Source organism: Piliocolobus tephrosceles, chromosome 5, assembly GCF_002776525.5.
Source record: "Piliocolobus tephrosceles isolate RC106 chromosome 5, ASM277652v3, whole genome shotgun sequence".
Lineage (NCBI taxonomy): Eukaryota > Metazoa > Chordata > Mammalia > Primates > Cercopithecidae > Piliocolobus > Piliocolobus tephrosceles.
In genome coordinates, this window is record NC_045438.1 from 17,959,041 (window position 1) to 17,982,657 (window position 23,617).

At 49.3% G+C, this 23,617-nt stretch overlaps 1 protein-coding gene across 3 annotated transcripts in view; it reads right to left on the reverse strand.

The window, feature by feature from the left end:
- Positions 1-23,617, reverse strand: part of RPS6KA2 (ribosomal protein S6 kinase A2) — a 440,283-nt gene that overhangs the window by 249,042 nt on the left and 167,624 nt on the right. The window contains exon 1 of one of the 3 annotated variants that reach the window (XM_023223591.2): positions 8,746-8,909. The exons of the other annotated variants lie outside the window; for them this stretch is intronic. The gene's annotated coding sequence lies outside the window, so the exon portion shown is untranslated. Of the gene's footprint in view, positions 1-8,745; positions 8,910-23,617 lie in introns of those variants that run through there. 3 annotated transcript variants of the gene reach the window in all.

Below are 23,617 nucleotides of genomic sequence, written 5' to 3' on the forward strand. Positions count from 1 at the left end.
CCGGTGCTCACGGCTTGATGTGTAATTTCCACCCTGTGAGTGTGAACTGGACCTAGTGATTTGTGTTTAACATGCAGGCAGGGATGGGCATCACCTCTAGGCAGGGTTATAAAATGGCATGACCTCCACTTTGGGCTCTCTTGCTGTCCCTGGATTGCTCACCCTGGGGGAGCCAGCTACTGTGATACAGGCCTGGTGAGAGGTCCATGTGGTGAGGCTGGAAGGCCTGCAACACATGCATGAGCGAATTCGGGAGTGATTCCCCACCGTCATCCTTCGGATGAGACCACAGCCCTGCCTGACAGCTGGATGTAGCCTCATGAAGAACTGCTGAGCTGCTGCCACACTTCTGCCCCACAGCAACGGTGAGAGAGTAAATGCCTCTTTTGTTTTTTAATGCCAGTAAGTTTGGGGGCAATTTGTTATGTACTAAAGGTAGTTAGTACATGGCGTAAAAAATTGAAACGTCCTATTTAATTCTGAGTAACATGACTGCTACACTTTGAAGTGATTAGTCCTCAAGGCATATCCCTCTTAAAACATAAGTGTGATCTTAATTTCAGACATCAAGATTATCTAGGTAAAGTGGGCTTTTGCATAACATTTAAAGAACATGACCCTTACCTCTAAGGGCCTTTGTATTCGCAATTTTGATTCTCATATTTGAGTTGCGACAACTGATAGTTCCTACAGACGACAGGAGTTTCTCTACTCTTTTTTTTTTTTTTTTTTGAGACGGAGTCTTGCTCTGTCGCCCAGGCTGGAGTGCAGTGGCCGGATCTCAGCTCACTGCAAGCTCCGCCTCCCGGGTTTACGCCATTCTCCTGCCTCAGCCTCCCGAGTAGCTGGGACTACAGGCGCCCGCCACCTCGCCCGGCTAGTTTTTCTGTATTTTTTTAGTAGAGACGGGGTTTCACTGCATTAGCCAGGATGGTCTCAATCTCCTGACCTCGTGATCCGCCCGCCTCGGCCTCCCAAAGTGCTGGGATTACAGGCTTGAGCCAGCGCGCCCGGCCAGTTTCTCTACTCTTAAGGCTACCCTCAAACATCAGCTAAAATTCCACTAAGTGTCCAACATGTTATTTATTTATTTATTTATTTATTTATTTATTTTTAGACAGGGTCTCACTGTGTCGCCCAGGCTGGAGTGCAACGGCATGATCTCAGCTCACTGCAACTTCCACCTCCTGGGTTCAAGCGATTCTCGTGGCTCAGCCTCCCGAGTAGCTGGGATTACAGCCATGTGCCACCACACTCTGCTAATTTTTTGTAGAGACAGGTTTTCGCCCCATTGGCCAGGTTGGTCTTGAACTTCTGACCTCAAGTGATCTACCAGTCTCTGCCTCGCAAAGTGCTAGAATGCTAGGCATGAGTCACCATGCCTGGCCCCAACATGTTATTTAAATACAATGTTCCTTTTGCCTGTTTTATCAGAGCCATGCAGAGTAAATGGTCATTTTTCAGACAAGTAGAATGATATTTCTGGAAAAGTTGAAGACAGTCATTAAAACTCAGGCAGAGGCAACAAGAACCTCATTTTGTCACTGGTCCTTGTCTGTTCTTATTACAGTAAAGAAGGCATGTCTGGTAACCTCTCTATTCAGAATTGAACAAGACACTGACCTGTGGCTGCATTGGGTCAAAAGCATTTCCTATTAACATCTGGGACTGCTGGGTCTAAATAGCAACAATCTCAAGGCAGTCATATTCACTACTCCTGGAGCCCCCTACGGTGTACTGACACTGGTGACCTGTATATCGGAGGTGGAGCTGCTCTACCACACGACTCTTCTCATGATTGAAGCACAGACACTCAAATTCAACCACACCAGCCCAGCTAAGTTATTCCAATAAGAAAAGACTCAATACAGCCTCAGATGGCAAGGTCAGCAATCTGACAGCGAGCCGCCGTGGGTAATTTGTCAACATCCACTTTCTTCTCTGTGCTCTGAAATCTATATAGTGCAGGGAAAAATGCAAAGTCAGGGTACAGATATCAGGCTGGGTCTGAAAACCTGATAATAGGGACCAGCAGAGGCTGCGCAGCACATAGGAGGGAAGGGTGGAGCTGGACATTGGCCAGTGGCCTGGCCAGAGCCGGGATCTCAGAGTGTCTCACACAGGTAAGTCAGCAGCCTCAGAGATGCAAATTGGATGGGGCAGAGCTTACTGAGGTTCAGATTTGCAGGAGGACAGCAGGGGATTAGGAAGGTCCATTCTCAGTTCAGAGGGAGGAGCCCAGGGGTCTGAAACCTGTGGCCAAACCAGGCGTGTCTCCACCTAGTCGTGATTTATGAGTTACAGCCAAGTGCACGGCCTCAGCATTTCCTGTGGGTCCCGCTAGTTGCTGCTGCTGGGTTAGAGGTTGTGCGCACATTCTAAAGTCTACTTGGAAAAAATGTACAGACACAAAGGAAAAGCCCAGGTTAAAATGTTATCGGGAGGTTAAAGAGACCCAGGGCGGTTATGAGGGAGGGACTGCTCCAGGTATGTGCGGACTGAGAACACTGGGGGAAACAAGTCTCATGCACACACTGGGCGCTGCATACCTCCTGCACCACACGTGACACTCAACCAGAAGCCGCCAACATTCAGGGAAGAGAAGGAAAGCCGGCAGATACTATTCAACTGCTAGATTCACAGCAGATAACAAGTATAACCAGTCAACCCACAGATGCTAATTAAAAAGATACTTAACTGATTCCCTGACATGTCCCCCTCGAGCGCCAGCTAGCACTGCAGAATATTTCCAGTCACCGTCTCGGTTCTGTGGGTGCCATGGAGGCAGAGTACCCATCACTTTCTTTGCAGGCAGAAATTCCAATTGGATATCTTCAATTCTTTTTCTTGGTTTCTAGATTTCTAACTTGAGTCTTATCATCCAAAATAGTAAGAAAAAAAAAATGCTTACTCCTCTACAAATGCTACTGCGATCATGTTTACGAGGTTTATTTTCTGAGAGAAAGGGCTGACGTTGTACTGGACAGAGGGCTGATCTCAGAGAGCGGCCGGCTCACTGGATGAGAGCAGTTGAGGATGCCACCGTCCCCTCTGTCCCAGGGAGCCTGCTGCTTCTGTGTGTGGTGGGGACAGGAAATCCTTGCCTCCTTCACAGATATTGCCTCTCCAAAGGGAAGGAAGCCTTCCCCTTGGCTGAAAGAGAGGCAGTTGCCATAAGCCTTAAGCCTCGGCAGAAGGAAGCTCCGCACTCTTCCGCGTCCCTGGCTTGGAGCGTGGGTTTGATGTTGGCGTGGGCTTGCTACAGCGAGCGGATGTGCAGCAGGCTGACCTGCAGGCCCTGGGTGGGCACCCGAGCCCTCTCCCAGCCCTCCCCAGAGCTGCCCCTCCCTCCCTACTTCTTCCCGTCTGCTATACTAGGTACACACTCACTGTAAAGGGAGATGCAGAACCACAGTCCCCTGCTGCCTGTCCCTCCAGCCTGTGTCACGTGTGTGCCTGTGGATGAAGGGCACCTTCTCTGCACTGTGGCGCTCTGAGCCACCCTCCTCCACATGCACACAGACCCGGGAAGGCCGCCTCTCAGGACCAGGGGTGCAGGCTGCGGCACTAGGGGTCTCTGTGCCGTGGAGGGTCATGGGAAGCACTGGTCCTGGGTGCAGAGCAGCCTTGTCCCCCGACAGTTGTCATTCCAACTGCAGCTGCCATGAGGGGGTGCCCAGGACCAGGCTACACTGAAGTCTGGCTGCCCATCAGACCCTGGAGGAGAAATGACTGAGTTGCTGTCCTTGGGGGCGCTCCTGGTGCCCTCTCGACAAGTCTGCACAGCCCTATGGACTCCCAGCTGCAGAGCACCTGGCCCTGAGCCCATGGGGCCAGCTGCTGTCTGATGGAGGGAGGGTCCACATGGCTCAGGAGGCACAAAACAGGACGAACGTTTGCAAACTCTAAACCAAACTTGTCCAAAGCACGGCCTGCAGGCAGCACGTGGCCCACGTCAGCTCTGAATGTGGCCCAACACAAATTTGTAAACTTTCTAAAAATATTATGAGATTTTTTTGCGATTTTTTTTTCAGCTCATCAGCTATTGTTAGTGTATTTTATGTGTGGCCCAAGACACGTCTTCTTCCAGTGTGGCCCAGAGAACCCAAAGATTGGACGGCCCTGCTAAACTAAGCCTGCCATACGACACACCAAAGCATCCAAAATTTCCTCACCATTTGCTGTTAAAAATAGCTTTGATTTGTTATCCAGACCTACTGTGCCATTCTAAAGAGTTACTATCAAATAAATAGAAATAAAAAGCCATGAACATTTTCTCCTCAGTGAAATGTTCTACCGAGCTGTTGCTATCTTCACCAAGTGTGTCAATAGCCCCGAACAGAGCTGCATCGCTGGGGAAAGAGAGTTCTGGGCAGGATTGTTGATTCTTTTTTCTGATCAAGAAAATTGTGTACTGGTACTCTTAGAGCCCTGGAGAGTCTGAAAACAGGAAATGCTGAGTTCCTCATCAAGACAATCTTTTATAGCCATCCATGTCAATAAGCAGATTATTTTTAAAAAAGAAAGCAACATAATGCATTTAGGAAGTTATTTGTGGGAACAGGAAACCTCTTATTTGAAAGAGTTATTGACTTTGATTGGGGACAATAGTGTTTTGAACATGGCAGGTGGGCGCTGGGCAGAGGCTGCTGCCTGGCTGAGAGGGACACAGGCATGTTACAGGCCTGTGGTGTCCATTCCGACGGGGACCACGCTAAACCGTGGGACTGCTGACCTGGGAGCAGGGAGAGGCAGCCAGGGGTGGTCTGTCTGAGCGACAGCAGGACATGCAACCCAGCAGGCAGCAGGGACAAGAGGTCGGTATCTTTAGAGGGAGACCGGGTGAGGAAAGGACTTTGGAATTAGGAAATACAAAGTAGGAAATCAAGGAATGTGTTCAGAAGCTATTTATGGAAATAAGAAAATTCTTACTTCAAAGATGTGGGACGTGAACCAGAAATAAGCATCATGATGACAAAGACCGTGTTTTGTTTTTGTTTTTGAGATGGAGTCTCGCTCTGTTGCCCACATTGAAGTGCAATGGGGCAATCTGGGCTCAATGCAACCTCCGCCTCCCGGATTCTAGCTATTCTCCTGCCTCAGCCTCTCGAGCAGGGATTACAGGTGCCTGCCACCACGCCCAGCTAATTTTTGTATTTTTAGTAGAGACAGGGTTTCACCATGTTGGCCAGGCTGGTGTCAAAACTCCTGACCTCAGGTGATCCACCCAACTCGGCCTCTCAAAGTGCTGGGATTATAGGCGTGAGCTCCTGTGCCTGGCAAAAGACAATGTTTAAACTTCATATTTCTACAAAATATTCCGCCACCAACACAGACACATAAAGAGCAAGCTGCAGTGCACCAAACAAATCAGGTCCTGTGGTTCTCAGGTGCTTCTGCTCTCCTTGGGTTCCAGTGCCGTGGCCAGGGCTTTCTGCATAGGGATCCTCTGCCCAGCTTGCCAGCAAGCGGAGGGCACCCACAGTTGGGGGCAGGGCCCAAGTATTCTGCTTAAAAGAAAACAGGACTAAAGCCAAAGGGAAGAGGGTCTCTCCCACATATCATCTTCACGTCTCCTTTGCTCCTGCCTGGGAGGAGGCTGGCCTCCCCTTCCCAGTGGGGAAGCCCCTGCAGTTCCGGCCCACCTACCCCTGCTCCTTCAGTCCCACTTTCTCTCCCACTCTCCCCCAGCCCAGCCTGCCATCTCTCAGCCCTGGTCCTGCCCCAATGTCCACGCTGTCTGTTTATCAGCTCCCTTTAAAGATGCTCGCAGCACAGTCATACCTGCAAAGGTAACCAATCCCACAGAGAAGAGAGGCTGTGACACCCGGCAAGCCCTGGAATCCCTTCCCCAGCGACATGCTCCTGAGATCAGCCCTGCTGGGTGGTCCCCTCCACAGCTGAGGACAACATGCAGGTTCCTTCCTTCTTAGAGGGTTAAGGCATGAGGAACCCACCAATAGGAAACATGAAGATCTAGTAAAGTTTCTTCTCATTTTAATCCTGTCTCATGCCTGTTTCCAGTTCCACTTACTAGAATTCCTCAACACTGTCCCAATATTTGTTTCTGTGTTTTAGCACTCCTGTTTTAAATGGGGAGGAATGCTTTCACTTTTCCAATTACTCCTTATTTGTTTCATCCTGTTTGTTTTTTGGCTATTGTGGCTATTGTGTCATTTCTTCGCAGTCTCTCTAGGTTTTTAAAGGTCTCTGTTCTCTGAGTTCTATATGCTGCTTCTGAGGTCACCATTTGTTTGCTTTTCTCTGGGCAGGTAAGGAAGCTGTCAATTGTCATAAGAGAAAGTTGAGTGTAAACAGGCTTCGCCATAAGGGATTCACTGGCTCGCCAGTGAAAAATCCTGGGCAGCCGCGTGTGGTGGCTCATGCCTGTCATCCCAGCACTCTGGGCGGCTGAGGGGGGTGGATCACTTGAGGTCAGGCATTGGAGACCAGCCTGGCCAACATGATGAAACCTTGTCTCTACCAAAAATACAAAAATTAGCTGGCCGTGGTGGCACACACCTGTAATCCCAGCTACTCAGGAGGCTGAGGCAGGAGAATCACTTGAAACCAGGAGGCAGAGGTTGCAGTGAACCAAGATCACACCACTGCACCCCAGCCTGTGCAGCAGACTAAGACTCTGTCTCAAAAGAAAAAAAAAAAAAAAATGTCCTGGGAAGCACAGCCTCCGCCACTGCCTTATCCACTTCTCTTCTCCTGAAGGGCTAGCCCCGCCCCAGGCTGGTCTCCCCTAGAAAGCATAACCGGTTGATCTCCAGAAGCGTTAAGTCCACCCTGTGCTTCCATGCCTCACTCTAGCAGCTCGGCTCCGTATTACACGGTAAGATTCCTCTTGATTTGAAGTTGGCCATGATCAGATCTCACCTAATCTCCCTGTAGAACTTGTAACCAGGACCATTCCAGGAATACACTTCAGACTGTCCCCTCCTGGGAGTGGCCCTGTGCCGAGCCCTCCCGTGAAGCCAAGCATCAGAAAATAAGACTTTTCCTCTTAAAACTCCACAGTCATCTGCTTCATGTCTCCACAGCACTTACCACACTGTGCTGCAAACACTGCTCCCAATGTCTATATATTCATGCTCAACCAGACTTAAACTTCCTTCAATCCACATGTTTGTCTGTATCCTACAATACCAAACACAATTTACTACACTTCAAAGAGGCTCATGATTATGAACTGAATTTTTTCTCTTGTCCTTCTTGTTTTGACTGATTAATTATTAGAGAAACTGGAACTGAGAGAGGATTTCTTTAATGGTCCAGCACATAGGAGTAGTGTGTTGTGATGTTCTCTTGAGAAAGCCTGGGCTTCTCTTCAACGGAGTTTTAGTTAACTTGGAGAAATCTTCTGTTTCCAGAATGCTCGATTCTACCACATTTAGGTGAATTTCTATACCGTTGTTTTGTGTATTTTGAAAATTTATAACCTTCAAGGGCTACCAGGCTCACAACAGAAAACTTGAGGTAGTACTAGGATGGAAGGTCTGAGTTTGATGCCTTCCAGAAAGATGGAATGGAAGGACATGGGCGTCAAGCCAAGGTTAGATTTTACAAGTAAGAGGCAGAACTGCCTGTTTCTGAGAAATGTAGATATAAAATAGTAGAATATATTATACAATACAAATACCTTCTACTCTATGTAGCTAAAAATAAGAAACGTGTTCATATCAGTATTTTTTTTTTTTTTTTTTAAGACAGGGTCTCACTCTGTCACACACGCTGAAGTGTAGTGGCATGATGTTGGCTCACTGCAACCTCCTCCTCCAGGCTCAAGCAATCCTCTTGCCTCAGCCTCGCGAGTAGCTGGGACTACAGGTACGCACCACCACTCCCAGCTAATTTTTGTACTTTTAGTAGAGACAGGGTTTCACCATGTTGGCCAGGCTGGTCTCGAATTCCTGGCCTCAAGTGATCTGCCTGCCTGGGCTTCCCAGAGTACTGGGATTACAGGCATGTATTTACCAACCTGAGTAGGTATCAATGCTATTCCGTTTTTACCCTTGAAAAGGGGGAGGAAGATATTTCTGGATTATTCTAAAATTAAAATTAAATTATATGATGCCTGGGACTCGCCACAAAATAATCTGGAACTGTGTGGGTAGGTGGAGGGGGAGAGGGAGGGGACGCATAAATAAAACAAGACTGGCCTGGTCTGGTAATTTTGGAAATTATCTGAGACAGATCTGTGGGGGTTTATTACATTCTTTGCTTCCATATGTACTTGCATTTTTTATGATGAAAGTCATCTTTTTTAAAGCAGGGGTTTAACCTCTCAAGCAAATGGGTGTGATTGTCACTTTTAAAATGCTTCTGATATTAAAATCACTCCCAGAGCAGCATAAAATAAGTCATTTTTAAAGCTGGTGTGGGATGTAGCTGTGATCCTGGAAAAATACAAAGCTGGTTTCGGGTATGGATCCACACCTGTGCTGTGTTCATACCAACAGCCCGGCTCAGGAACACACGCCAGCCGTCAAGTTGTGCAACCGGCACTAATTTTTTCCCGCCAGCCAGAGCCTCCTTACCTTCCCACCTTATTTCCAGCCACTTTCCAGCACCCATTCTTGCTCCAGGTGGGCCTAAATCCTCTGCTCCTCACAAGGCTTTTCCATGCCTATCCTGGCTCAGAACATCTCTCATCCCCCTGACTGGGCCTCCACCCTCCACAGGGAACCAAACTGGGGGAAAGCTGGATTCCACAAGCCGCCCTGCAAGCCCACTGACCTTCTACAACAGCTTAGCTCCAAACCTTCTCTTCGCTGAATGAAGTTGTATTTTACTTCCATGCAAAATAAACAAAAACTCAGTTTTCTGCCTTCAATCCTTCTCTCTTTTATTTCACAGAAGGAACTTTGGTTCTCTTAAATAAGGCTTCCACTCTGTATGTCTTTCCCAACAGGTAAGATTGTTTACGTCTACTCACAGTTCGCAATGTTTGCGGTTCTGCGTCACCCTCAGAGTTACAGATTACTGTGACTCATGCCCGGAGAAGCAGCAAGGTGGGGTGAGAAAGGCCAGGTGACCTTTGTCCAACCATGGCTGGCAAGCGACAAAGACAGGGGGCTCAAAACATGGCCTCGGAAGTCTCGATGCCCCGCATTTCTGCTGCACCTTGAGCCCCCTGTGCCTCATGGGGCTGGGCTCTCAAGTGCAAAGCAGGTATTTTTTGACCACACATGAATTTCTAAAATTTGGCAAAAGGATTTAAAAACTTTAGTAATGGTGCATATTTAGATATCTGTTCCCCAAATAAATTTATTTGAGTATGACTTTTGATCATGGTCATTAGTAGATAAAAGTGTATTTGTTTACAAGGAATAGTAATTCTATAGGATTTAGTTCATGTTACAAAACCTGGTTGACCAACTACCAGCACTAACAGATAACTAAATAATAAGTTTGGAGAAAGAAACTGTGAACAGAAAGACTATTAAGTAGGAGATGTTGCTTTTTAAGTCACAACAAAAAAACAATAAATATTGTCACCGGGCGTGGTGGCTCATGCCTGTAATCCCAGCACTTTGGGAGACTGAGGCAGGTGGATCACTTGAGGTCAGGAGTTTGAGACCAGCCTGGCCAACTTGGCAAAAACCCATCTCTATTTTTTAAAAAAAGAAAAAATACAAAAATTAGCCAGGCATGTTGGCAGGTGCCTGTAATCACAGCTATTTGGGAGGCTGAGGCAGGAGAATCGCTTGAACCTGGTAGGTGGAGGTTTCAGCGAGCCGTGATCACACCACTGCACTTCAGCCTGGGTGACAGAGTGAGACTCCATCTCAATAATAATAATAAAAATAAAACAAACAAATATTGTCATTTTTGTCAATGCAAATCCAGAAAACATGAGATGAGGGATAATGTGTAGGACATAGCCAGAAAGAGCTTGAATGTGAAAGGAGACTTGCTGAGTCCAGAGGCACAGTTCAAACTTCAGTCAGATGCACAATCAGAAAGGTTTCAGCCTCGCTGCCCCCCTCTCCTCCCATCTTTGACTCTGGAAAGGCCTGCGAGGGACCTGTTTGGCGTATCGAGAGAGGACTGCTCTTCTTTAACAGCGGCCGCTTGCCTCTCCCATATCTTCTCAGCCCTTCGGCTCTGAGTCAGGCTTTGTTTTCCAGCAAAGCACAAAAAGCAGGAAAGCAGGGAAAAGTGGAGAAGGTGGAAAGGGCGGAGAAGCAGCACCAGAGCACAGATCTACCATGATGTGTCAGCCCATCAGCATTTGGAAAATGCAAGGAAGGATATATCAAAACTCTGCGGCTTACAACACTGTATTTTAGAAATCTTCCGAGTTTAAGAAATAGATGCCATACCCCAAGACAAAAAGAATCAGTGGGTTGCACAATGAACTTGTACCATTTCCTGACACAAATGACGCTCATTTCCCAAGAAAAATATGAGGCATATCCAATGGCCTGGGATGCAAAATTATAAACCAACTCATTGCTCCACTGGAAACCATGCCCTGCTTCTAGATTCTGTCTTGACAGAAGGTCCAAGTCTGTCATCTGCACCCTCCACACAGCATCTCCTACCCCTAATTCCTCTCTGACACCTGCAGCCACTGCTGGCCAGTGTGACCAGTGCTGAGCGGTGGCCCCAGGAAGGCTGAGCTCTCTCCCTGCAAGTTCCACCTGGATTCTGTGCCCCGAAGGGAAAACGGTTCCTGGTGATTCCCATGTCCCAGTTCCTCCCTCCCCTTGTGATTCTAGCTCACAGGACCAGGCCTCTCCCTGGATCCCTCCCTCCGCCCAGATCTTGCTCCTGGCGGCCTCTCTCCCAGAGATGAAAAGTCCTGTCTTGACCCTTGTGGCCCAGGGCTGGGGCCTGGCACCCATAGCAGGTGCCCAAGATGTTAATGCCACCAACTTTCCCTGTCCCCTGCCAGAAATGCCTTGTCCCCCAGCGGCTCCTGCTGGGATCCCTTGCTCAGCTCCTTCTGTGAGTCTTGACACCACCCACCAGCACCCTGTTCTCCCCCAGGGATGATAGACCACTTAGGTTTAAGACTTCTGATGCCCAGCAAGAATACACAAAGAAAACCGGCCTAACCAATATATTGTTTAATAGTAAAATCTGTTTCATTCGTAAGTAGAGTTCTGAGGGTTTTCAGATGCTGCTGCTGTGTTTAAGCTACAGGCAATTTACCCAAGGAATGTGATGTTGAAATATGTTTCAGAATAAACTTCCGCTTGAAAATTACAGGCAATAAAATGTACCAGCTTTCTCTTTTTCTTCTTCATTAATGAATTGAGGAACATAAAAGCTCAATTAAAAATAAAGACTCATGCGTCACTTAGTTCTTTTTAGTCGTTTTAATTTAATAAAACATTGGTGTTGAGGTGACGTAGGAAAATGGAAAGTCATTGCTCTGTTTCTGGCTCAGTATTCACGTTCAGCTTACATCATAAGTGCAGAGCCGTGGGGAGTGTCTTTTCTCTACCTCATCAGAGCCTAGAATGCCCACAGGTGGGGCCCAGTGTTGGCAGCACAAAGGAAGCATAGAAAGGGTGAGACAGCCCTGGGGAAAGGCAGGGGCAGGGAGGAAGCTCCGAGGGCAGGGCCAACATGTCAGGTTTACTGCTGAACTCCAGGGTCTAGAACAGAGGGAGAGGGAAGAGGGACTCCATAATTAGCTGTCGAATTAAGTGGAATCCCAAGAAGAAAACTGGGTGGGAGTGTGGAGATAAATACTAGTAACAATGACACAAAGAAAGCAAGGATTATAGCCGGGACAAGCTCATTCATCGGAAACCATGAAATGGAGCGTGTTCCCCCACACCCAGCAAAATAACGGCCCTCATGCCTGTCCTCAGAGTACCCTTTGACCACCACCTACCTCAGTAAAGAGACAACCCTTGCATTTGACCACATCCTAAGCCCCTTTTCCCCTTCTCTGTGTCTTCTCAAAGGCCAGGTGGTCATGCGGGTTCCAGCTTTTATAACCACATTCCTTAGACCCAAACCACGCTAGGTTTAAAAAGTAAAGGCATGAATGAAGAAATGCAACGAAAACTAGGGGAAGGTCTACCAGCTGGTGGACATCTTGGGTGGGTCTCGCCGCTTGCCCTCGGTGAAGCCCAGCCTGAGGCCACAGCCAGCAGCTGTGCTTCTGTGGGAGAAGATCTGAGCCCTCTCCAGGGGTCTCAACATGCAACATGACTCCTTCCATCCACGGGGCACGGGCAAGTCCTTACCATGGAAACACATGCATTTCCACGACAACTCATACCTACGTGTGCCTCTGTGTTGGAGAGTATTGCATATTGCAGATGTCCAGAAGTGCACAAAGTTTTAACTTTATAAATCACATGAAGTGATGTTCTTCTAACTCGGAGAAAATGAAAGAGCCAAAAATGTAACAACGTATTCCCAAGCAAGCAGTGAGTAAACAGGAAGCAAAGTGTTTGCTCCTCATGATCAATTATAATCTACAGACCACATTCCCTCCACTCTAGAGACCTGGAAATATGTTTTAAAAGTATCTCATTAGTTTAAATTATGATCTTTAAATTATTTTATTAGTTACTTGCATGGCCATTTAAATAAGTCAGATTTTACTGGGAATAAATCAACGATTCATCTAAGGACAATCTATGACTCAAATATTTCCCTCCATTAGTCAATAAATGTTCCTTTTCCCAACGTGCTTCCCCGCCAGGGAAATCAATGTCTCTGGATAACTACATAGGCACAAATATGTCAGAGCACATCAGACTGAGAACACAGAAGGGAAACGCATTTGGAGCTTTTCGCATCCAGGGCCTCACTCTGCCGCTGACATGCTGGTAGCTGATTCTCGACCAACCATGCGAGTCAGAGAGGCACGTGGCAGGTGAGGCTGGGACAGCCTGGAGAGACAGGAGACAGCAGCTAGCGAGAGGTCCTTGGGGTGTTCAGCAGCTGTGGTCCCTAAGGTCCAGGCCCCCAGATGGGCCTACAACAGCCATAGCACCTCCCCTTCCCTTCTCAGGGCCCAAAGCTCACCAGGCAGCAGCAAGGGGCTACCATGCAGAAGTTCATCTTGGACTCTATCCCAGACATGCTCCTGTAGGAACCCAAGAGAACTGGAGGAGTCTATAAGGAGGTGTTGTCATCTAAACGTAGCTGGGGACAGAGATCAGAAAACAGGGCCCAACGTCCCCAGTGAGATAGGAGACAGGACTTGACTCTGGAGGCAGGGTTCAGACACTGGACCAAACTGAGAACCTGCTAACACAGGGATGGTGGTCAGGGGATGTGCCCATCAGTGTGTCATGCCAGTTTATTATTGCCATGGCAACACCCAAGCATTACTGCCCCTTTTCATAGCAATTACCTCACAACCCAAAAGTTACTGCCCTTTTCCTAGAAATTTCTGCATAAACTGCCCCGTAATCTACATATAATTTAAAGTGAGTATAAATGTGACTGCAGGCCTGCCCGCAGCTGCCACTTACTGCCTGGGGGTAGCCCTGCTCTGCAGGAGCAATCACAGACCTGTAACACTGCTGCTTCAATATGGCTGTTTTCTTCTACCCTACCATCTGCTCGCTCTTGAATTACTTCCTGGGTGAAGCCAAGACCCTTTGAAGGCTAAGCCCCAATTTGAGTCTCACCTGTCCTGCATCACCAGGAAGACCAGAGACCAAAGGCGGGGTCTCACAGGGTGCAGTTATCCTCAAGCCTTCACCCTGCTCTCTGCCCTCGTCTGCTCTGCCCCAGAGGCCCCAGGAATCAAGGCAGACTCCATTGGATGTATACACAGTGCAGCTCCATCCCCAGAAGCCTCACTTCCAGCCCACATCGAGTTTACCTCCCAACTTGAACATCTGTCACACTTTCCCCCGAACAACTTGATTTGTTTTCTAAGAGAAATTCTGAACCTACTTGTTAATAATTAAATGCCCTTTCTTCTTCTTTCCAATTTATAATAAGAGAATGTCTTACAAATCTGAAAAGCAACAAGAAACATTGTGCCAGAGGAGGGGCTGAGAGAGGCTATCCTTACTTGAGAGAGTGCGGTACTGCAAGCCACAAGTGGCTGCGATGAGTCCTTTGCAGGAGAAGGGAGATGTCACTGCGAGGCGGCGGTTCCAGAGCCCTGCAAGGGCCAATGGGCTTCCATGGAAGCGCCCCAGCCTCGAAGTCCCCATACAGTGGGCAGAGCTCAGCACTGCAGGGAAGCTCCGACATGACCCTGATGGAGTGTGGGTGGGTGTGCAGGCTGCGGGGACAAAGGCCGAGGAAAGCTCAGGCAGGGCCCTGATGGAGTGTGGGTGGGTGTGCAGGCTACGGGGACAGAAGCGTGGAGGGCAATGGTTAAAACGATCTGTTGGCCATTTCTATCACTGTCCATCCCACTTGTCCTCCCTCAGACACAAGGGACCAGAGTCAAAGGATCCCAGACCTCTGACTTTCTTTCTGCTCTAGGTTCGTGGAGGTGAACTGACGGATTCATAGGCCATGCAGCATCTTTGAGAGTTGTTGGAGTACAGTTTCATTCCCTAGGATTAGGGAAGATCTCGGATTCAAATCCATAGATACTTCCTGAGCTCCCACTGCATCCCAGCTTTTGTAAGAAATCCTCCCCGTGCACCATCACTCTTGATCCTCACGACAATTCTATGGCCATCACGTTTCTTAGGGCAAAGAGCCTTGTAGGACTGAGGTTCAAGCCAGGTTCACACGGCCAGGTACCTGGTGCCCTTTCTCCCACCAGAGGCCGTCTCCTACTGAGAGGTGACAACGTGCCAGCAGCTCTCCTGGCTCTACACGCTTCCTCCGCCTCCGCGTCCGCTCTGGCCGCGCATGAGACCTTCAGCCTGCAGCTGAGCTGTGGGGCCCCTCTCTAGGGCTGGTGGAGGCCCGATCTGGCTCCCTCTGCTGGCGGGGAGGTGTGGAGTGAGCGGCGCGGGCGGGAGCCGGGGCTGCCGGTGGTGTTCCTGGGCCTGCGCAGGTTCCGGGTGGGTGCGGGCTCAGCAGGACCGGCACTCAAGGCCGCCGGCCAGAGCCTGCTAGGCTTGATCAGGGGAGGAGCTCCCTCTGGGCTGCCGGAGTTCCCCGGGCTGGGTGCCACAGAGTCCCTGGGCAGGTGCCAGTGAGAGGTGACACCAGCTGGGCTTCTGGGAACGGGGTGGGGACTTGGAGAACTTTTCTATCTAGCTAGAGGATTGTAAACGTACCAGTCAGCACTCTGTGTCTAGCTAAATGTTTGTAAATGCAGGGATCATCCCTCTGTGTCTAGCTACTCTGGTGGGGACTTGAGAACTTTTGTGTCTAGCTAAAGGATTGTAAACGCACCAATCAGCACTCTGTCAAAACGGACCAATCGTCTCTCTGTAAAATGGACCAATCAGTAGGATGTGGGTGGGGCCAGATAAGGGAATAAAAGCAGGTGACCTGATCCAGTAGTCATAACCTGCTTGTGTACCCTTCCATGGCTTGGAAGGTTTGTTCTTTCACTTTTCGCAATAAATCTTGCTGCTGCTCACTCTTTTGGTCCGTGAGGCCTTTACGAGCTGTAACACTCGCTGTGAAGGTCTGCAGCTTCACTCCTGAGGCCAGCCAGACTGCAAGCCCACTGGAAGGACCAAACAACTCCAGATGCGCCACCTTTAAGAGCTGTTAACACTCACTGCGAGGGTCCACGGCTTCATTCTTGAAGTCAGCGAGACCAAGAACCCACCAATTCTGGACACACTACCATGGAGTGAGCCTGCAGACAATGTACTGTGGTGATGGATGATGGCCCCATGCCCTAGGAGGGAGGGGGATAGAGAGCGAAGGAAGGGGCTGAGACGAAGGAACTGTGAGGTCTTCACATTAACAGCCTCAAGTCTTAGGATTAATGAGAACGAATGACTGGGATAACCCAGGTGACTTTCCAGACCCTACGTGAAGGAGTGGGAATCTTATTTGGCAGCGACACCAGTTCTACCCCACAGAGATGGGAAGAGATCAGGACAGTGTTGACCTAGGGGCTGTCCTATGCTTATGTAAGGTCGGTTCTGCTGAGTCGTACCACCAGGAGCAGGAGTCAGGGTGCGTATTGGGCACCAGACATGAGGATTTGTCACTGGGAATGAGGATTGGTAGAGACCGTGCAAAGCAACCCGAATTCTCCCAGGGTTATATCTGTGTCACTTGGTGGGCTCCTGAGCTCCTTTTGTGCTTTTTTGTGTGCAGGGAGGTGAAATGACTGAGCACAAACCCTGAAATCCAAGCAGGTTGGTGTGACCTTCTGAAACCTCTGATGCCAAACCAACAGCTCCCAGATACACTGGAACCAGCTCACATGCTCTGCGCCCAAGGCCATGTGGCTTCTGCTGACAGGCCCTGGCTCATTGGTGCATCTGATCCTGCAGCCCATGTGACTTAGCTTTCCTCCTCCCTCTGCCCAGAATTCCCCACCCCTCACTTGCCCACTTCTGCTCATGCTTCAGCCTCCTGGCTTCCTCTAGGAAGCTGCCTTGCTTCCTGGCTCAGCTGGGTCCGTGCCTGTGTCTCCATGGTATCTACGTCACTGCTTTTAACTGTGCTGTGTTTTGAGGACCTGTTCAGGAGCTGTTTCCTCCACCAAGCTAAAAGTACTCACAGCAGCACCCATGGTAGGAGCCCTGTGCATACCTGATGGATTAACATGTGCCAATTACAGCAGGGCCACAAATCCAGGACAACACCATTTCCTTCACCTGAGGTTTGAAGGAGAAAGAACAGGGGAGAGGGAAGAATAGCATCAAGTGCGGAGGGACTGACTGGGTGTGGGGCAGAGGACAGCTCTGTCTGCGCCCATCGTCTATGCTTTTGAGATAACCACACGAAGACAGAAGCCAACCAAGGCATCTGCCCTGCCTTCATGGACACCTGCGACTCTGCCTAGGCCATGGAGATGCAGGCACAGACAGCAATGCCCCCGTACCTGCCTCCATGGTCTCTGTGGGGAGTAGCAGCGTTGTGATCATCGCAACAGCGGCCACCACTCGCAGAGTTCCTCCTGCCTGCCGGGAGCCGTGGCAGGTGCGATACCTGCCTCACCTCGTTGACCCTGACAAGGTCACAGGGCAGAGGATCATTAGATCCAAATTTCAAATGAGGAACATGGAGCTGTAGTCTGCACTGGACACACACACGCCTAGGTGAATTGATAGCGCGAGGCACCATTACCGAGTTCCGTGGTGATATGTATATATTCACTATTGAAAGAACAGCGGCACCTCCCTGCCTGTGAGCATGGCCTTGTTGCTGTTCTCGTGAGGGCAAGGGGAGACCAGTAGAGGCCAGTGGGGATTTTTACCCAGAAGCTAAAGAAAAGGAAGAGGTGGTTTGGAGGGAAAATTGTTGACTGAAGAATTCCAAAAAACTATTGGGAGCAGCTGACTCCATTCTATTTATTTTTATATTAAGATGATTTACTGAATTATTTGAATTGCAGGAATCCAGTCATTTTAATTTGCTCTGATGTGGCTTGTTGAACTTTGATTTTCTATGCTGAAGAGCAAACAGAACACTCAAACAAATTTAACTTGGGCACGTTTAAATAAGGTGCAGCGTTGCGTCGGCGGCTCTGTGTGGAGCGTTATCAGGATTTGCTCAATGCGTGTGCACACAGATGCAAAATTGCCTTTCACCAGAATCAATCTTGGGTTACCTGTGGTCCAAAGAATGCTTCTAAGCCCCCTGCAGTAGGAGTGGGCCCTGGAAGATATTGACAATGAGACAAAGGCCCCCAGACCACCACTGGGGAGGGGGTTCTGTTCACAGGAGTGGGGACCCTGCTTGGGAAGGAGCAGGGGCAGAGCTGGGCTGCTCTGCGTGACACAGCGGGACAGTGATTGGCTGGGAGGAGATGGAGTGAGTATTCAAAAGGCAGGAGGAGAGAGACAGGGCCGCAGACCTCAGAGTGGGAAGGGTGTGTGGGGGTGGGGAGGCCCTGATGGGCCTCTGGAGGGTGAAGGAGCTGGCAGGGCTTCCAGGTTCGCTGTGGAGCAGCTGGGGTGCTCTTTCGCCTGCTCTGCCTGCCTCCGAGCTCTCTGGGTGTCTCCTTTGCTCACTAAAGCTTGCGTGTGGTGGATCTTTGAGGGGGGACTTGAAAAAGACACAAACTCTGCCACTGGGACACTGCACCGAGCCCCCGCCAGGGTCCTTGACCTCAAGTTCCCACTGGTCCCACCCGCCCGGCCCCCTCTGCCCAGCCCTGGCCTTGCCAGGGCCACATTTTTACCTCCAGTATGGCTGTAGAGGGAGCTGGCCACGGGTGGCTGGGTTCACAAGTCAGGAGTAAGTGATTAACCAGGGCCACGTGTGCCCCCCAGCAATGAGCAGAACCGTGGGGCAAAACAAAATCACTGGGTTTGGAGGAAAAAAGGGTGAGAACCAGGCAGCTAGGAGAGGGGCACACAGTGTCGCCGTGAGGGGGTGACATGATCCCCAGGCAGGGGGGCAAGAAGGTGAGAGCGACAGCATCAGCATAAGGCTGGCAACAGACAGCATTGAAATTGCAGTTGTGCTAAGGGGCTAGGACACGCCCAAGGTTAGCCAAACAACAGGAACCCTGCATGGGGGCAGCCTGAGAACCCTCTTTCCACACCTTCACGCTCACATGGACCTACGCGGGCCGTCTCTGGCTTCAGTTTCCTCATCTGCAAAATGAGATCGTAATTGTGCTCCTAAAAATTACAAGGACTGAGTTACTACGTGTAACGAAGTTAGAAGAATGCCCTCACCGTGCACAGCCTGAATGCACAGCAGGAGATTTCAGCGGAGTGGAAATAAATCCACCCTTGCTTCAGGGCTAACTTTAATAGCGCACATGAAAACAAAGGAAACTCTCTGAGTACAAGGGGAACCTCCTGCCGAAGGCCAGCCCTGAGCAGGCTCCCCCCACTCGCCCAGGTGAGCATGGCTCTGGCCGCTCCATGCCTGGATGCTGCACCAAAAGCGCTCCCCTTTCAAAGCCCTTGCGTTCTCCATGCTATGTACCATGTTTCCATGTGGATTTACACCGCTTCTTTACCCCTGCGGACAAGACTGATTTCCTGTCCCGAAAAGAGAACTCATGTCTGAATTGACATGAAGATGAACTCAAGGCCAGGAGCCCGGGGTTGAAGGTTGCATCCCAAGGCATTCCTGCAGCATTTCCGGAGCTCTCTACACACAGGCACCTGCCACGGATGTGTGTGCACGGCCTCCCAATGTGACACAAGGAAAAGAGTCAACATATGCCCAGAGTGGAACAAACATTACATATTTAATTGAAGGAAAAAATAAGTAAGGATCCTGAGAAAAGTGTTGGTTCAACTGAGCTTGGCCAGTTCCGATTTTTAGAATCTCCAGGGGATCCTGGAATCCGCTCCTTCCCGCTGGATTCATAGGTGTTGGGCTCTGCTGGCCCTGCAGTCAGAGGCGATACACCCCAGGCAGGCCAGGGGGACCTCGTGGGACAGGTGTGGGAGACTGAGTGCAGGCATTTCAGACAGCTGCTTGAAGCCTTGGGCATTTTAATAAATGTCCCCCTATTTCACAGGCAAAAGTTTGGTGCCCCTGAACAAAACCATCCAACTATAGCTGAGTGAAGACAGAACTGGTGGAAGCAGCTCTGTGCCCACGAGGGTTCTGCTTTGCAAGGCTCTGTGCACACATCGAGGACACCGGGGCCAGAGAAAGCCACACGAAAGTTTCAACATTTGTCCCTCAGGCTAAGTGGCAGGAGCAAAGCTGAGGCCCACCTGCCTCACCAGGAGGCCCCTGGTCCTGCTGCTGTGGCCAAGGAGTCCACACTGCCTTCCCTCCCCAAGGACGTGGCAGAGCTGCATGGTCCCGCAATGCCGCCACCTGGTCTAGGGATTGGGTGAGGGGCTCTGGGAACCCTGCAGATGGCCTGTCTGGGGAAGGACCAAGCTGAGGGGTGGAGGGAGGAGAGTGAAGATGTGAGGCTGCTCTGGGACCACATCACAACCCGCGAGTCTGACGTGAGCACCCAGCACTGGGGTAATGGGGTCTTTTCTCCCGCAGCTTTTTCACATAAATCCACTCTTCTGGAAAGGGGTGTCAAGCTGTCCTTACATCCAGAGTAAGACCTCGAGAGCGACCACTGAAACCTGTTCATTCCACATGATCAGGGCTAAACTGGTGTATTCCTTGACAGAGCATCCTAGCCCCAGAGGCAATACAGAAGTACAGACACGTCAGCACAGAAAGGCAACAGGATTCCCATCAAGTATCTGTCACAAGATCAGACAGTCTGGGCTACCTGCGCTGCTAGAATTATGTCTCAGGGTGCCAGGCAGCTTTCCACAATTCTCAGGATTCTTCAAAGGGAAAACTCCCTCTAAGAGCTCAAAGACACGTGTTGGAACTCCAGGCGTCCTCTGACACCTCGACGCAGCTCCCTGAGCCTTGGTTTTCCTCTCTGTGGATAAGGGCACATCCGCTCCCTGGGGGCGGGAGGGGACGGTGGCTCAGCTCTGCACGTCCACAGTGAGACTCCCTGGGTTGCACTCTTAAAAGTCCCTTCCTCTAGATAAGCCTCAGTTTCCTCAGCTATAAAACAGAGGTACACCATCTATTTAGCAAACACTGCCCCTGCACTGTGGCAAGTCCTAGAAGCAACTTGTTTCAAATTTAAATGGCCATGTGTATAAATATGAACAATGTTGAAGACACAGATCTGTTCTCGTTTTTTCTCAGGGGAAATCTCTGACCTTGGAGACCCTGAACAGGCAAGCTGTGGACAGGTGTTTACGGGGCTTACTCTGTGGCATGCCATCTTGAGTATAATGTTTTGTAAAAGACATTAATTACATGAAAGCATTAAATACCCTGTGGCATGCCATCTTGATTATAATGCTTCATAAAGGACATTAATTACATGAAAGCATTAAATAAATAATTTGATTGGGAGGCTGAGACGGGCGGATCATGAGGTCAGGAGATTGAGACCATCCTGGCTAACACGGTGAAACCCCGTCTCTACTAAAAATACAAAAAAAAAAAGAATTAGCCGGGCGAGGTGGCGGGCGCCTGTAGTCCCAGCTACTCGGGAGGCTGAGGCAGGAGAATGGTGTAAACCCGGGAGGCGGAGCTTGCAGTGAGCTGAGATCCGGCCACTGCACTCCAGCCCGGGCGACAGAGTGAGACTCCGTCTCAAAAATAAATAAAATAAAATAAAATAAAATAAATAAATAAATAATTTGATCAACAGTAAACAGCACAATAATCAATAGTACACAGTCCATATAATATATTCTTGATGGTTTTAAAACATAATGAAAATAGAAAATAAAACACTGTAGGTTCTGGAAGATTCAGGCATTGCCAACTCATCCCAGGAGACCTGCGCTCTGTCGTAAAGCTGTTTCTCCTTTTACACCGGACTCTACCATCTGATTGCCCTGAAAATTATGACCCCAGGTTCCAGCCTCCACTGCGAGTGCTGCCAGGACTTGACCTCAGGAGTTCCTTGGTTTCTCTCCTTCTCTGTTTTCACGGCCCCCACGCCAGGTTAGGCCCTCCTCATCTTATGACTCACTCATACTGTAACAACCTTCAAAATGATTTCCTGCTTTTCATCTCTCTCCACTCCAACCCAGCCTGAGACCTGCTAGGCTATTCCCAAAATAACTCTTCTCGTGTGTCACTCCCTGCCCCAGGCGCCCGGCATCTTCCCCACCAAGCTCCCTGCTCCCCTGCTCCTGGCTCTCTCCTGCACACAAGCGTGTCTCACCTCCTAGTTCTCGGGGTGCTGTGCCCAGCCGGGGCCTCCCCTGCTGCCCTGTTAGAAGCCTTCATCCCTCAGAGCCCAGGGAGCTCTGACCCTATCTGCGATGTGTTCTTAACTTTACTCCACATTTTGACATGATTTACCTGCACCCCACCATTAGTATCATGCGTGCCATGACGTATGTGATATTTTCTAAGACCCCTATCTAAATATTTCATCTTCAAAAGGAGTGGTGGCTCCTTTGGTTTGAGGCAAAAGCATGTTACAAAAGAACAGTGCTAACTAGATTGCAGACATGTATGTAATTATCTATTTATCCATCTTCTATATGCTTACACAGGGGACAGGAAATGAGAAACTGAAATGCCAACAAAAGAACACAAAGACCAGAACGAGAGATCAAGAAGCACGTGAGGCTGGGAGGAAGCCACACAGGCCACAGGCTCCTGGGCAGCTATTTACTGTGTCGCAGGAGCAGTCACCCATCAGCTGAAATCCTCCCTCTATCTGGGGTTAGTTACAGGAGGGGGCATCCTGTGTTGGGGGAAAAGAACTGCAGATGCACAAGCATGCATTAAAATTAAATGACACTGAAGAGGAAGAAGCAGACAAGTGGACGTATGGGCTCCCCACCTCCCACAAGTGTCCCCTGTCAAGATTTGCTGTCTTGGGAAGATAAAATAAGGGAAGAATAGAAGAGTAAAAGGGGTAAAGTAAGGCGATAGAGAGAAAAGTGAGGAAAGTAGTCAGAAAAAAATAAAAGAAGCAAACAGCGCTCCTCCTCCCACCTCTGCTCAAACTATAAACTAAAACCACCCCCTACTGAATATGTGCCCAAGAAGAAGAGGCTGTGGGAAAGGTGCTCTGTCGAAGCCAGGGACCAGCGTGTGCAGCCGTGGACAATGGAAACCCAGCCGTGGCAAACTCAAGGACAAGACAGAGTAACACTGGACAGGGAGCAGATGCTCTGCCGAGCAGGAAACTTTTGCAAGCCAAAGTTTAAAGATACACAGGAACAAAGTAGAATAAACAAAGACAGAAAAAAATGAGAAAATTGGATGCTAAAAAAAATCCTACTCTAAGTGGCATATTAAGTAAAATATTAAGAAATGAGGGAAAAAAGTTACAAATGTCATCCGTTATTATGCCAAATAACTAGCTGGCCTGTTTGGCTTCCAGAGAGGATCAGGAACCATCTTAAAAACAAAATCAAACAACACAGCAGGCTCCAAAGTGCTTTTTAACAAGGTAAACAAGGGTACTTACTAACAATATCCCATAGAACTTAGAGAAGGCTTGGCGGAGGAGAGAGAGCATGTCGCCTAAGTTAGAAATGATGACGATTTTGGCCGGGGAGCCACACCATCTTTCTCTTCAAGCATGGAACGTCTCACTCCTCCACATTTCGGAGAGCAAACCTCCACGGGAGTGTGTAAACATTCAGGCTAATTGTCACTTGGGATCATCTGAAACTCAGGAGAGGGCAAGAGGCAGTTGACTGCAGCAAGGATATGACAATGTCACTTTTAGTAACTGACTCAGTCCAACACCTCGGAGTCAAGTGCTTAATATAGGGTTACTCTTTCCGTTGGGTGGCAAGTTTAGCGAAATTAACCACCTGTTCCCTTGCAAATCTGCCTGTCTCCAGCCTAAATCAGAAGGAGCGCCTGGCACACAGCTTGCAGGAGGTGCTGCGGCGATTGGATTTCGCCTCCTACCACTGCCTGTGAAATCCAGATGTTCTGTGACCTTCGCCACTCCTGAGAACGCCGCAGATCAAGCTGCTAAACAAGCGGAAGTGATTCTTGTTGTCTTTAATATGCTTAGTTATGTGTCTTTTCTGGAGATTCTATTCTCGTAAGTTTAAAACTCTGGTTTCCTTGCACATCAGTAGTG